This window comes from Podarcis melisellensis (genome assembly GCF_964234715.1).
Source record: "Podarcis melisellensis genome assembly, chromosome: 7".
Taxonomy (NCBI): domain Eukaryota; kingdom Metazoa; phylum Chordata; class Lepidosauria; order Squamata; family Lacertidae; genus Podarcis; species Podarcis melisellensis.
Window position 1 is genome coordinate 13,796,805 of NC_138539.1, and position 16,916 is coordinate 13,813,720.

The window sequence follows — 16,916 nt, forward strand, 5'->3', positions numbered from 1 at the left end:
AGTTGTTGGTCGCCGTCGTCGTGGGTCTGACCTCAGTGCCTCCTAGCTGAGGAGAGGGAGCGTGTGAGGGAAGCCCGGCTCCGAGCGGGTTCTTCCTCAGCAGCGTTTCGAATTATTTATCTGATAAAATTTATACACTTGATTGTAAAACAGGCCACACAGGCAGACCTCAAAGGACTTTGCAAAAAGATGAGGCAATAAAATCGTAGAGAAATTCACAGCCCTACTTTGAGGCATACTAAAGTTTAACATACTAAAGCAGGTTAAAGTTCACCTCAACATTAAGCTTCCTCCGAGTAGGCTTGTCTAAACGAGGATGTTTTTTTAGCAGGCGCTGAAAAGAATAAAAGGCGCCTACTTTTAAATAGCATATTTATACGCAGTGCCGGATTTACGTATAAGCTAAACAAGCTATAGCTTAGGGCCGCACTCTCTTAGAAAAAATTTAAAGGAAAAAATCTTGGATGTACGTTTCCAAAATAGAAGATAAAAAACAAAATAAAATCTACAATTATTTCATGTTATAGCAAGTTTCTAGAGACAAAGATTATGAGTCTTTGTAAATTGTGTTTCTAAAGGAACTTTTGTTATTGCCAAATGCCAATGTGTTTGCATTATTAAGTTTGTTTTGAATAAAAAGTCATTTTAAGTTAGAGCTTAATCATTATTTCACTGTTAATATACTTCTGAATTGTATTTCAGTGCAACAATTACTTTGATAAAATACATATTTTGTTGTGTGCAAATGGCTTTAGATACCTATTAGGTCCTAAATTACCATTTGGCATATTCAGCACACACAAAAAGCGACAATTTGTTGTTGACAAAGGACAGCTGGACATATACAGTAAAGGGCCCCATTACCTTCAGTAGCTTAGGGCCTCATCAAACCTAAATCCAGCCCTGTTTATACCCAGATGAACATAAGAACAGCCAAAAATATAAGGTGTTTGTGGGTTTTAGAAGCATCTCGCTGGAATATTGTTGGAAAGGATGCTGCTCCTGGTGGCTGACCTGATTCAAAAAGGGCTCTTGTTACTGCGATTGCTTTCATGGCCTGTAATTGCTGGCACACCCAAGTAAATAATTTTATACATTTTAGTTTTGAAATGGAGTATACATTTTCCCTCCCCCATCAAAGAAAAACAGCCATGTTGTTTCCCTTCCCAAATCCCAAATTTAGATCCCAAACAGTATGTTGTTGTTTTTCAGAATTTCACAACAAAATATATAGGAGCAAAACGATGGGATGTGGTTCCAAAGCAGGCGAGTGTATTCAAGGGAAACATGAAGCCTGTTTAGTCAGAAGTAAGTTCCATTGATCCGTGGGGCTTACTTCCAAGATAAGATTACAAGATTACAGCCTAAGGTAGCAGTCGTATACACAAAAAGCTGGCATAAACCAAATTGGCTTAAATTAAGACAGCATTAAGTTGCACCAGATCCAAACGCCATTCAGCCACTGAGCGACTGATGTCTGAGCCAACCTAAGCCTATTAGAGGAAGCACAAGGCTTTAGGATAGTGTTTGAGTTATGGTATGCCACTATTTTTGCCATCTTCACTTATTCTGACTTGCTAGGTCAAGTGACTAAACTGAACAGGCTTTGGATCCATCCTAACTGCCCATTTGGTCCCATCCCTGGAAAGCCCATTTTTTGCATGGTTCTGTTGTTGTTTAGTCATTTAGTCATGTCCGACTCTTTGTGACCCCATGGACCAGAGCACGCCAGGCACTCCTGTCTTCCACTGCCTCCCACAATTTGGTCAAACTCATGCTGGTAGCTTCGAGAACACTGTCCAACCATCTCGTCCTCTGTCATCCCTTTCTCCTTATGCCCTCCATCTTTCCCAACATCAGGGTATTTTCCAGGGAGTCTTCTCTTCTCATGAGGTGGCCAAAGTATTGGAGCCTCAGCTTCAGGATCCGTGCTTCCAGTGAGCACTCAGGGCTGATTTCCTTCAGAGTGGAGAGGTTTGATCTTCTTGTAGTCCATGGGACTCTCAATAGTCTCCTCCAGCACCATAATTCAAAAGCATCAATTCTTTGGCGATCAGCCTTCTTTATGGTCCAGCTCTCACTTCCATACATCACTACTGGGAAAGCCATAGCTTTAACTATACGGACCTTAACTCACTTAAGATACTCTGGGCTCTGCCCAGGTTGCTGGGTTGCTGCTGAGCTGGGATGGTTAGATAAGCCCTCTTAGTCCTGAATCATTTGATACAATAAAGACATGCTCTCATATGAATCTGCCTGGGCTTTGTGATTGGCCTCTGGAGCTTAATCCTCCGGCCTGCTGTCAAGAACCATCAGACTGGCAGGTACTAGGGCAAAATTTTTCAGTGGAGGATCCACAGCATTGAAACTTCATCCTACAAGAAATATGTATGGCTGTCCCATTGGTTTTAAGTGAATGTCAGAAAAAGTTTTTATTCCACTTAGTTTTTTATAGCTCAATGTAAGCTTCATGTTTTAACGGTTGCTCTTTTGACGGTTTTAAATCTGGTTTGTTTTAAAATTTGCTATATTGTATTCTTAATTGTTTTGCAAGGCACCCTATGAGAGCTTGTACCTTAAAAGGAAGAATATAAAGAATTTCAAAAGAAAAAAATCTTTGAATACTACTGGCAGAGGATGATAAGCAGACATAACTTTTGCAATGCGGCCAGGCAAATCTTTAGAGCTGAGTTATCATGTATGTACACGTAGAACCATGAAGTCCTAGTCCCAAGCCCTCTCATTCGATATCCTCCCCCAAACAACTTGGTGAATGGTTGTGTACAGTATTATATAACTTGCACAATTATATAACTTACTAGTAAATGAAGCTTGCATTCCACAAGCATAAATACACATTCCTGATTGATACTGAAAGCCCGTACAGCCCCAAACCTAAGCTAGTAGAAGCAACAAAATTCCTACACCCAGACATTCTGTCCAGTATGCGGTTTTGGCTCACTCTCTGTTGGAATGCTCCTGGCCTGTTTTATAAGAAAACTTTTTTGCTTTTGGGATTTACTAGAAGCAAAATACCACATTTTCAATAGCATGTTTAACTCATCTACTTTGTTGTTGTTGTTTAGTCGTGTCCGACTCTTCGTGACCCCATGGAACTCATCTACTTAAGGCATACCTAAGTACAGACAAGAATGGGGCCATACTTTTAGCCCTGGCCCCGACATTGGGTGATTTTTTAAATATAGCAACCCTGTGTTATGCACAACTGCCTGTATAGAAAGCATGAGATTTTGTGTGTGTTTAGCAGCTGCCTATAGTTGGGACGCCTGGCCAACCTGATGTTACACTACACAAGTTATTATTTAAATTACATATTTTAGACAAACCCTTAACTAATAACCAAGCAGGTTTTTCCAGCAATGGTAATTTTTTTATAATGCATCGGAACAATAAACATCAACGTTAGTAAAGGTAAAGGGACCCCTGATCATTAGGTCCAGTCGTGACTGACTCTGGGGTTGCGGCGTTCATCTTGCTTTATTGGCCGAGGGAGCCAGTGTACAGCTTCCGGGTCATGTGGTCAGCATGACTAAGCCGCTTCTGGCAAACCAGAGCAGCAAACGAAAACGCTGTTTACCTTCCCGCCAGAGTGGTACCTATTTATCTACTTGCACTGGCATGCTTTCGAACTGCTAGGTTGGCAGGAGCAGGGACTGAGCAACGGGAGCTCACCCCGTTGCGGGGATTTGAACCGCCAACCTTCTGATCGGCAAGTCCTAGGCTCTGTGATTTAACCCACAGCGCCACCCGCGTCCCCCAACATCAACGTTACAACCTTACAAATTCTTTTTCTGTATTTTAATTGTATTATTATTTCACTTGGATGAACCAAAAGAAACACAAGGGGTGATGAAGGATTGTTTTGAAACCTGTGGGCCATCTTTTGATCTCAGCAAAGTCAATCTCAGTTCCTCTTGCTTCTGGGCATGAAGTCTCATAAAAGAGCTATGCAATCTTAGGCAATCTATTTCATAATATGGGTGCGCAATACTGTTGCCTAGTCAGACAGATTCAGCAAACAGTGGTTTATTATAAAACAGAAGTGGAGCCAAAAAGAAAAAAAGTATGCAAATTGCAAAATATAGATTTTTCTTTCTTTGCTGCATGACTAAGAAAATAATTACTAAGCAGGACCCCCCAAAAGAGATATTTATGGGTGCACTTCATTTTTAAAACCTTGCCCCTTCATGATTAGATAATGGGTATCAATCCACTGCTGATAGTACAAACCAATATCTTAAAAGTCAGAGAGTAATCCAGATAGGAGTTGTAAAAAATACATCAGGGCAGAGCATGGAAGACATCACATACCCAACTTGTAATTACTGTAGTCTCCCTGGAAACATGAATAATTATAATTACCATGGAGACAGGCAGGCAAATAATACCCACCAAAATATTTGGGGGGGGGGAACCTCCTGAAAAGAAATGGTCAGGAAAAAAGAATGACAGATGTCTCCTTGTTTGTGACAGGTGAGATTAAGTGGAGGGAATTTAATTTTGCTGTTTTCCCAAAATGGGAGTGTGGGGCATTGTAAAATGCCATTTACCATGTCAAGGAAATTCAGTACAATAACACACCTGTTATCTATTTTTAAGGAACGAATGTGATATATGTGCCTTTATTTTAGAAGTTAGTGTGTTGCAGATTATGTACATGCTAAATTTCAGCTTACTGTGTGGCCAGGAAGAACTTGAACCATTCTCTTTCTCCCCACCACCATTTTTTGCCTTGAGAGGCTGGACATATCCGGAATACTGCAGTCAGCAGCAGTATTTGCTCCAAAACGGCTTTTTTGTCCGATTTTGCCCAAAAAGCTCAATAACTTTGGCCAAGACTAAAGGGAAAAAAAGGAAGAAGCCCAACAACTTTGCCCAAAAAATTCAACAACTTTTCTGTCTGGATTTTCACTGTTTGAAACATGGCACATTTTTAACCTCTAATTTTGAATGAGTTCTAAACAGATCCAGATTTTAGTTTTTTGGTTTGGGGGTGGGGATCTTGGATATTTGTGGCAAATTTCTGAGCACTAGCCCAGTGTGAAACCCTAATACCTCTGCTGTAATTCTGTAAATCAGTCTGAGAATCAGTAAGGCTCAACTGTGTATACATACTGTAATTTTAGGTTTCTGCGTTGCTTCTGTTGCAAAAGCAAAGCTGCTAAGTCACTAGGAAGAATCATTTTTGAATGACAAATCCCTATGAATTTTCAGGACAGATCTGTTATTTATTCATTTACAGTATTTATAAAAAAAAATATTTATATACTGCACTGCTGTATCTTAAAAATATATCACAGTGTATTGCAACAATATAAACCAGACAATAAAATAATAAAAAAGCTAAAAGCAAGTTAAAAGCAAATGATCCTCAGGGTCCCTTCCTACTCTAGAATTTTATGAGTCTATGAGATTATTGTGAAGGATGTCCTCTTAAATGCCTGCATAGGACTGGTAGAATAGAAAAGTTTTCAGCAAGCGTTTAAAAGATGGCACAGAAGGCAGCCACTGAATCTCTTGGCAAGGTGTTCCACAGGACTTGGCCTATGACACTCAACGCTTGGTTTCTCATAGCTGCCAAATGAGCTTCACCAACTCAGGGAACGACCAGAGATGCTCTTGCAGATGATCTCAGTAATCAACCTGGAATATAAAGGTTCAGGTCAGTGGCAGACTTAGGTACAATGGTGCCCTGTGCGAGGCCAAAATCGTGGGATCAGCCCCTCCACTGCCTTCCCAAAGATGGGCAAGGAGGCACCTACTGTTGCTTTGGAAATGAAAGGCTTGAGGACTTTGCCAAAGTCCTAGAGCCCTCCCACCTCCTTCTCAAAGCTGGAAAAGTGTTAACTAGGTTTTGGGAAGGAAGTGGAAGACTCTAGGACCTTGCCAGAGTCTCACACCTCCTTCCCAAAGCCCAGCTCCACACATACAGGTCTTTGAGACAGCGCCCTCTTGACTCAGCACCCAGGATTTGCACAGCCCTAAATCCTCCCCTGTTCAGGTGGAGGTATCCTGAACCCAAGTTGTAAAGGGATTTGAAAATCAGTACAAGGACCTTGAAGCTGGTTCGGTAGCAGATGAGCACCCAGTGCAGATGCTTTATCAAGAGTGTCCCATTGGCAATCAGGCCACAGCATTCTGCACCAGCTAGAGTTTCCGAACCAGACCCAAGGACAGCCCCACATACAGCGCATTGCAGTGATCTAGACCCAAGGTTGCCAATGTATGGACTGCAGTGGTCAGGCTATTCCTGTTCAGAAATGGTGGTAGTTGATGAACCAAATCAAGCTGGTTAAAGGCACTCATAGTCACAGAGGACACTTGGGCCTCTAGGGGCAAATTGGTATCCACAGGTAACCCCAAACTACATACTTGCTCCTTCAGAGGGTGTGCAACCCATCCTGAGCAGGTAACTTGCCAATTTCCTGAACACGGGAACAACCCACGCAAAGAGCCTCCATATACCCATGATTCAAACACAGTTTATGGGCCCTCATCCAGTCCACCACTTCATTCAGACACCTATCCAAAGCTTTCACAGCCTCTCCAGATTCAGATGTTATGGAGAAGTAGAGCTGCGTGTCATCCGCGTTCTGGTGACACCAAGCTCCAAAACATCTAATGACCGCATCCAGCGGCTTCGTACAGATATTAAACAGCACTGGGGAGAGAATAGTATCCTGTGGAAGCCCATACAGCGGTTCTCAACCTATGGGTCCCAAGATGTTGTTGGACTACAACTCCCATCATCTCTGAGCTCTGACCTTGCTAGCTAGGGGTGATGGGAGTTGTAGTTCAACAACATCTGGGGACCCACAGGTTGAGAAAGGCTGCCACAAATGTTTCCAAGTGTGGAATTGGGGTGGAGGGTGCCTGTCACAAGTTATCCACTCAAGGGCTGAAACAAAGTAGCCCAAACATTTTAACTTTGCTGATAAAGCCGGCAATACTATAGCCAATGTTGCTTTAATGGTATCATCATCATCAATGTAATAAGTGCTTGTTCAGCAAAAAAATGTGTGTGTTGGATTTTGATATGATCGCTGCATGCATCTTATGTGAGAGTGGTTAATCATGCAAGCAAAGCATTCATCAAAAGTTGAGAAATGGACTAAAACTGAAAAATAGGGTGCTTACAAAAGTGGAACAAATGGCAAAGAAGAACACTGGAGAGATGCATCTCACCTGACACATCAGTTGGTCCAGGATTGGCAATAGCCGGAACACTGCAGTCGGAAGCAGTGTCTGGGTGGAAATCGCAGGAATGTCTGGGAAAATCTGGACGTATGGCAACTTTGGGTATCGATAACTTTTGTGCCCAGATTGTCACTTTTTGAAATATGGCAACCCTACTCTCAATAGCAACCACAAGAAACGTCCCAGCATCACACTCAGCAACCAACATATCAACATTGAAACTTTTGTGCAAAAGTGTATAGCATTTCATTCATTCAGCGGTCATGCATTTTATACCTCTGTTTTGCCACAAGGTGGTAGGCTTGTTTCACATGAAGAAAAATGGTTCTAGAAACTGAAGTGCAATTTAACATGGACAGTCTCTCAAAAGCAAACATAAAAATGCAAGAGAGAAAAATACATAATAAAAACAGGAACAAAGCAAACCCCCCCCCCAAACAAAAAGAAAACCCCAACAACCCACAAACCAAAGAAAATCACTCTTCTCAATGGTCAAAGCCATAGTTTGGAGTAGAGTTTTGCAGTGTGAGCTAGAAGGTAGCAAAAAAGAGATTTACAGCAACGTCTGAAAGCAGTGTTTGATTTCTATTTGAATCCAAGGCTGTGGCTATGGGAGAAACAAGACCCTTTTGTGTTGTTAATGCTGTGAACCCCTTCAATGAATCATATATCATGGAGAAACCACAGTCTCCGCTGTACCTCTTTCCCAAAAGAAACACAAACCTTAGGTAAGCACCTGGAACCCCTAGAATCTCTCACCACTCAGAGAATCAGGTGACATGCAACAATAATTAGGAAATAACACTAACTGCTAATCAGCAGTGTTCCTTCAGAAATCACAGTGATTCTACACTGAGAGTAAATGCCATGGGTGATTGGGTACAATGCATTTGCATTCCAAATAGATGGTGTTTGTGAAGCCATTTGATCAGGAGAGGCAAAATGCACTGTCTGAGCTCATAATTGCTATGGAGAAGCATAGAATTACTATCAGGAGAAGAAATGAGCTTCAGGCTCATTCTGCGCAAGAAGCAGGTGGCGCTGTGATCTGAACCACTGAGCCTCTTGGGTTTGCTAATTGAAAGGTCAGCTGTTCAAATCCGCATGATGGGATAAGCTCCTGTTGCTCTGTCCCAGCTTCTGCCAACCTAGCAGTTCGAAAGCACGCCAGTGCAAGTAGATAAATAGGTACCACTGCAGTGGGAAGGTAAACTGTGTTTCCGTGCTCTCTGGTTTCTGTCACAGTGTTCCATTGCACCAGAAGCGGTTTAGTCATGCCGGCCACATGACCCAGAAAGCTGTCTGTGGACAAACGCCGGCTCCCTTGGCCTGAAAGCGAGATGAGCACCACACCCCATAGTCGCCTTTGACTGGGCTTCACCATCCAGGGGTCCTTTACCTTTACCTTACCCCAGGAAAAGCAGGAAAAGGTTGCCAACTCCTTCTCTACTGGAAGTTAGGAAGAGACTACATCAGTCCCCTGTAGATCTTGTGTCCATATTTTTGTGCTTCTGTTAAGATTGCATATTTTTAGACTGGGGGAAGAGGAGAGTTGCTTTATAGCAGTGCTGATTTTCCACGAGGTGTTAAAGAACAACCAGGTTACATCCATATGGTGCTTCCGACCTACGCTTCCCATATGGCTATGCAAAAGTTTGTTTGGGTAAATGCCCTGCCGCTAAATGATTATCACCACAGGATGAAATTAAACTCCACAGAATGGTGTGACTACTGTTGCTACTTCAGAAGCTGTTTAAGAAGCAGAGTGTGAAACCACTTCTCTAGAGTTTATGAGGGGCTCTTCAGCCTTGGCAGTTCTTACGGTGGCTGGAAAAGACACTTGTATGAAGATGAGTGGATTTTTGTGACATGAGAACGGCTGTGCCAATTTTAAACCAAGAACCAGGAAGCAGAAACAGGGATTGATTTTCCCAAGTGCATCTTGAGAAAAACGGGGTGTGGGTGGCGCTATGGGTTAAACCACAGAGCCTAGGACTTGCTGATCAGAAGGTCAGTGGTTTGAATCCCCTTGATGGGGTGAGCTCCCGTTGCACAGTCCCTGCTCCTGCCAACCTCCAGTTCGGAAGCACGTCAAAGTGCCAGTAGATAAATAGGTACCGCTCCAGCGGGAAGGTAAACGGCGTTTCCGTGCACTGCTCTGGTTCACCAGAAGCGGCTTAGTCATGCTGGCCACATGACCTGGAAGCTGTACGCCGGCTCCCTTGGCCAGTAAAGCGAGATGATCACGGCAACCCCAGAGTCGGTCACGACTGGCCCTATTGGTCAGGGGTCCCTTTACCTTTACCTATCTTGAGACAGAATAAATATACTGGTGTACCCATTCCTATGTTAAAACATAATAGATGCATCCCCGGTCAATAGCATGGAGTTTTCTGTATAAAAACAAGCCATGAAGACCAGACCTTATAAAACTGTCACACTGTGGTTCATTTCTGCCTGAAGGAAGGCAAGACATAAATGTAACACATTAAAAAGAAAACGCTCTGTGAGGAAGACAGATATTACTTTTTGGTTTATTGGCTGCTGTATAGAATGACCTCCATATGAAATCAGTAGAGAAGTTCATAGATACTTTATGACTTACCCAAAGGCAGTGTTCTCAGTTGGAATTCTTTCTTTTCATCTTTGCTTGCAAATAAAGCCCTCTAGGTGAAGGGAAGAATGGAAACAGCACCAGCTTTCTCAAATTAAGTCATGCCAGGAATGTGGGGGTGGGCAATAGATTTTTTTTTTTTAATTGCCTCTTAATATCACAACTTTTAAGAGCACATCCAGCTCCAAACCACATTCTGCACTTTCTAGGACACTTTGGGTCACAGTTTTTAAGGAGGGAAAAAGCTACCCTTCATTTCATCTTTCCCTGTGCTCCTGCAGTATACCAGCCAAAGAGAAAGCTCTCATATAAAAACATTTGTCTATTTAATTAATATATATTCCGCTTAATATTTCAACCAAAATCTAACCAAAAGGAAACGATAAGAAAATTACAATGCAAATTCTGCATTCAGAATCAAACAAGAATGATGCTGCTACTCGCAATAGTTCCACATTTTAAGCAAGATAATTAAACAGGGACCCAAGGCAGCTTACAGATAAAAATAATAACAATTAAAAACACAGGGGGAAACAAACAATCATAGTGTCTGGAGTGTCTGGAGGCGGTTGGAGGATGGATGGCGGCTAACAGATAGAGATTGAATCCTGACAAGACAGAAGTATTGTTTCTGGGGGACAGGAGGCGGGCAGGTGTGGAGGATTTCCTGGTCCTGAATGGGGTAACTGTGCCCCTGAAGGACCAAGTGCGCAGCCTGGGAGTCATTTTGGACTCACAGCTGTCCATGGAGGCACAGGTTAAATCCGTGTCCAGGGCAGCTGTGTACCAGCTCCATCTGGTACGCAGGCTGAGACCCTATCTGCCTGCGGACTGCCTTGCCAGAGTGGTGCATGCTCTGGTTATCTCCCGCTTGGACTACTGCAATGCACTCTACGTGGGGCTACCTTTGAAGGTGACCCAGAAACTACAACTAATCCAGAACGCGGCACCTAGACTGGTGACTGGGAGCGGCTGCTGAGACCACATAACACCGGTCTTGAAAGACCTACATTGGCTCCAGTACGTTTCCGAGCACAATTCAAAGTGTTGGTGCTGACCTTTAAAGCCCTAAATGGCCTCGGTCAAGTATACCTGAAGGAGCGTCTCCACCCCCATCGTTCTACCCGGAGACTGAGGTCCAGCACCGAGGGCTTTCTGGTTTTTGTTTTTTTTTAATAATATTTTTTATTGCTTTTTTCCAAAGTCAAGTACATCGTCAATAATTCAACAAAAGCGATTTTACAGAAAGGAAGAAAAAGAAGATTATAAAAGGAAAAAATTCACATTTTACAAACAGTTTTTCATGATCCACTGGACTTCCCCGCATCTTCCACCCCCTGCATCCTTTACAATAAAGAAAAATAACAGCAAATTGATACCTTGTTTCCTGTGTTTTTGTACTTTCATCAAATTGTATTTTAGATTTAGGGTATTTGTTATTAGCTCACTTTTCCCTCAATCCTCAAAATAAAAACTTTACTCTAAACTTTAGTCATTACACAATCGTAACTTAATTTCCACCATAATCAAAATTTAATTACTGAAGCTTGTTGTCCCAAAACGTAGCAACTTCTCAACATTCATATAACTTATAATATTTTTGTAGATAGTCCTTAAATTTTTTCCAGTCCTCTTCCACTACCTCTTCTCCCAGGTCTCGGATTCTGCCAGTCATTTCGGCCAATTCCATGTAGTCCATCAGTTGCGTATGCCACTCTTCCAGCGTGGGTAGCTCCTGTGCCTTCCAATATTTGGCTAAAAGAATTCTTGGTGCTGTAGTTGCATATAAAAAGAAAGTTCTATCCTTCTTTAACACTCTCTGGCCCACAATGCCCAGGAGGAAGGCCTCTGGTTTCTTGTGAAAGGTATACTTAAATACCTTTTTCAACTCATTATAAACCATTTCCCAGAAGGCCTTCACCAGCACCGAGGGCTTTCTGGCGGTTCCCTCACTGCGAGAAGCCAAGTTACAGGGAACCAGGCAGAGGGCCTTTTCGGTAGTGGCGCCCTCCCTGTGGAACGCCCTCCCACCAGATGTCAAAGAGAACAACAACTACTAGACTTTTAGAAGACATCTGAAGGCAGCCCTGTTTAGGGAAGCTTTTAATGTTTGATGTATCATAGTATTTTAATATTCTTTTGGAAGCTGCCCAGAGTGGCTGGGGAAGCCCAGCCAGATGGGCGGGGTATAAATAATAAATTATTATTATTATTATTATTATTATTATTATTATTATTATTATTATAGTTAAAACTACACACACACACACACACACACACACACACACACACCATTAAAAGCATACTGATACAGTAATTACAATATAAACAGTGTGGTACTAGCCTTTCATTAAAAGCAGTCAGTTCCCAAAAGTGCGCTGGAACAAGATGTCTTCCTTCACCTGCTGACAGAAGGACAAGGAGGGAGCCAGGCTAACTTCTCTAGGGAGGGAGTTGCAGTGTCGGGGGCAGCCACCAAAAAGGCCCTCTCGGTGTTGCTTCTTGCCATCCACTTGCACAGGAACAAGGAACCTATTGCCCTCCAGAAGCTGTTAAGACTACAACTCCCATAATCCCTGACCACTGGCCACGCTGGGTGGGGCTGATGGGAACTGGAGGCCAACTGTATCTGGAAAGCCACACATTCCCAACGCTGCACTAGCATATCCATCATCCTGTGGCATTTTCTGTGTTGACGGTATTTCCTTGCACTCCCCAGCCCTATGTCAGTTGAGATGCTTTTAAAGCTTTCTTAGAGATCTTTGCAATTCAAGCAAATAATTTCTTCTAGATGCTATCTGAATGGCTGGCTGATTTTAGGTCTCCCTTCTCCAGCATCTCCCTGTGTCCTGGCTCACATTGTTCAGAAAAGTCCCTGGAGAGGTTTTGTGGGTCACTGATGGCTGCTGTGGAGGGGCGGCGAGAGGAAGAAAAATGAAACTTTCCTTCTATCAACTTCTTTTAAGTTAACTTTTTAAAGGAACAAGCCCCTACTTATCTTCTATGCAACCTCACAAAATGTTTGAAAACCAGCCAGGTTACCTCCTTCCACGCCAATCACATTGCTTCATCATTTCAAGATCTTTTATTTGCATCCACAGTATGTAATTTGCTAGTGATGATAGGGAGAATTGCCTTGGTGGAATTTTCGCCTGTCGAAATGAATATGTCAGTGGGCTGCCAATCCAAAGTGAGCTTGGAAAAGTGCTTGCTACTTTACCTACACAAAGCCTAACAGAAGCTATGTGTGGCAGGCAGAAATTCAACAAATGCAACCTTCCCAATCACTGTGTCCCCATGCCAGGAACAGGGCGATGGAATTTTAAATTCTGCACATTAATATCAATGTAATCATCTTGTGCACCTCCTTCTGGCAAATCCTGCAGCCAAGCTGGTGAAAATATATTGCTCTGCTTTCCTTTGGACCACATCAATGAGGCTGGGGCTGTGTGTGTCTTGTCATCTGGGCAGTCCAGGACCTCCATACACGCTGTCCAGGCTTGTGTCCCAGAGAGGTCAGTGCTGCTAATGAAGCAAAAACAAAGCAGGAGGCAGCAGTTATGACTTACTGGTCTCTCCAGCCACAGCAGCCGCTGTGATTCTCCAGTAGTTGGACTTCACCCCCAGAGGCACACTCCATTGTCTTTTGAGATAGAGGGGTGCCAGCAACAGCGGCAAGAGTATTGTTAGCCTAGAAATGGAAGCAAGAAGAAATTCAGACGAAAGAAGAACGGCAGATGAAATTAATGGACTATGCAGAATTGGACAAAATGACAGGGAGGATTCAAAACCTGCGGGACCAGAGATTTACAGAAGATTGGAAGAAGTATATGAATTATTTGAAGAGCAACTGTAATCAACAAATTACACTAGTAGGACTATAGGAAGTTGTGTAAGGAGAAATAGACGAAGTGTTACAAAGTAGGAAAAGATAGAGATATTGGTCATCCGTTTGAAATGTAATAGGAAAAATAAGAAATGCATACTAAGAGATTAGATTTGAAAATTTTCAGACAGGACTGATGGAAGTCAAAAAAATTGAATAAGATGTAAAAGTATGTTTAATTACTGTTGAAAATGATATGTTAAACAACTAATAAAATTATATATATATATATATATATATGCAGGTTTTGGTGTCCTCGGGTGTCTTCCCGTGTAAAAGTTGGGGTGTCTAGGCGACGTTTCGACGAGGTCTCACTCGTCATCTTCAGGCTGGTGTTTTCGGCTTCTTGTTACTGGAACAGAGCAGGATCTCAGTGTTTGAGTTCCTATAAATACTGTTGAGGGGGTGTGGTGTATAGGAACTCAAACACTGAGATCCTGCTCTGTTCCAGTAACAAGAAGCCGAAAACACCAGCCTGAAGATGACGAGTGAGACCTCGTCGAAACGTCGCCTAGACACCCCAACTTTTACACGGGAAGACACCCGAGGACACCAAAACCTGCATTCCTGTACCCGTGAAAATCTACGAAAGCAAATATATATATATATATATATATATATATATATATATATATATATATATATATATTTGCTTTCGTAGATTTTCACGGGTACAGGAATGCAGGTTTTGGTGTCCTCGGGTGTCAACTTTTACACGGGAAGACACCCGAGGACACCAAAACCTGCATATATATATATATATATATATATATATATATATATATATATATGAGATAGAAAAGTGCCAACAACTGCACTGTCTTCCCATGGAGCCAATTCAGTAGTTAAAGCACTTCTGTGTAGGAAATAAAATATGTATTGTCTCATGAAACAAGGAGGGGCATCTATTTTGCTGTATGTGCTCAGGCTACACTTGGTGGCAGCCCTTTCACAGCCAGAGGGCTGCATTTTCCCGCGGGAGGCAGTGGACTTTTCTTCCATGGAGGTTTTTAAGCAGAAGTTGGGTAGCCACCTGTCAGGGATGCTTGAGTTGAGATTCCTGCATTGCAGGGGCCTGGAATAGATGACCCAGGAGTCCCTTTCAACTCTACAATTCTACCAGAAGCCATATGGGTTTCTGATTTGATTTGATTTGAGGTTCCCAATCCTTGGGCTGCAATATTCCAGCTTACACTGTACAGTGGAACCTCTACTTGCAACCATAATCTGTTCTGGAGGGGGGGTTGAAAGGAAGCAGCCGATCGGTAAGCGATCGGGAGGGAGAGAAGGGATGCTAGCAATAAAGGAGGCTGCCTGGGAGGGGGGAGGTAAAAGCCCATGGATCCTCAGCATGTCCATGGCTATAGCCTGCACCAAAGAAATCACACATTCACTGTTTTGTGGGGCCGCAATGGCGCAAAAAAATTGGTTACAAAGCACGGATCCACATGGATTCTCAGGATTTTTGTATTGGGCTACCCCAAACTCACTGTCAAATCATATGTCTGTGGCCACAGCATGAACCACAAAAATCATACACCCACTGTTTCATTCAGAATATTTTTTTCCTTGTTTTTCTCCTCTAAAAACTAGGTGCGTCTTATGGTCAGGTGTGTCTTATGGAGCGAAAAATATGATACATTACCTGGCTTGGTTGCCTTCCCCCTGCAACCTCCCCAACCTTCCATTGCGAAACTGTCACCTGCAGATGTGTCATCATTTGCACATGCGCAAAGGCTGTCTCAAATGTGCACACCTCAGCTTAACTGCGAAATGACCGCGGCTTTCTTTTTCAAATTGAATGGAAGTTTGGTTTGAGGAAAGACACATCAAACGGCAGTATTTCTCAAGAAACTGCAGGATCGGATGGAATTACTGCTAACGTCATGTGTACACGTCTTGCAATACCAGCAGAGGGAGCGCCCTGGAACCAGAGTTCTGAGAAAAAGAGCACACTGGAAAGCTGAAAGGCATCTATATCATCAAAACCTTCAATGCCATGGACTTAGAATCAGAGTAGAAAGAATGGATTAAAGAGGCGTATGATAAAGTGTCGTTTTAAAACCCCATTCAAGTACCTGACCTAAACTTGTTTGAACTCAAAATACCAGAGGGCCAGATCAACGCCCACTTTTCCTTTTTTTCATTCTTTTCCTTTCTCCCCTGAAGGCTGAACAAATTACAAAGCATTCACTTTAAAATAAAGAGCGCTTGTGACATCTGTAACTGAGAACTCAGCATTAATTCACTGCAGCTGTTGTACTTGAAAGGAAAAAATATGTGCCTTTGCAGCATCGAAAGCCAGTGCTTCTCATCCGATGGCTGAGCCGAATGAATGATGTAACACCACGTATAGTCACCAGAAAAGCAGCAGGAAGATGCCATCTGGCTGGTCTGAGTTCTCCCAAGACACTTCCTTTCCAGGAAAAAGAGCTCCAGAATAAAATAAAATAAAATTTGGCAAAGTATAAAAATAGGTTGTCCAGATGCTTAGAGAATGGCACATAGCTGCACACACACAACTGGATTCCAGCACATTTATGGATGACCTATGCAAGCTGTCTGACAAACAGAGGGAAATTAACATATCCCACCTCTCTGATAGGGCCTTTTTACTGTGTAGGCAGACACCTTCTAGAGCAGGGACATGGCCCTTCAGAGGTTGTTGAACTCCAGGTCCCGTTCAGCATGACCAGTGTTCATGACTGCTGGGAGTTGTAGTCCAACAATGTCTGAAAGGCCACAAGTTCCCCATCCTTGCTCTAGCGTAGCCTCCCCCAACCTGGTGCCCTCCATATGTTTTGGACTGCCCGATTAATGGTATCTGATTTATTTACAGTGGTACCTCGGGTTAAGTACTTAATTCGTTCCGGAGGTCCTTTCTTAACCTGAAACTGTTCTTAACCTGAAGCACCACTTTAGCTAATAGGGCCTCCTGCTGCTGCCGCGCCGCCGGAGCCGGATTTCTGTTCTTATCCTGAAGCAAAGTTCTTAACCTGAAGCACTGTTTCTGGGTTAGCGGAGTGTGTAACCTGAAGCGTATGTAACCCGAGGTACCACTGTATTTTAAAAAATCAAGCTGCTGTTCACTACCATTAGTTCCAAAGCAGGGTACGATATCACTAAAAGAGGAGTCAAATGCATAGTAATACAGCAACAAAACACACCATTGTGAACAGACTTCGTTTGGCATCAGTT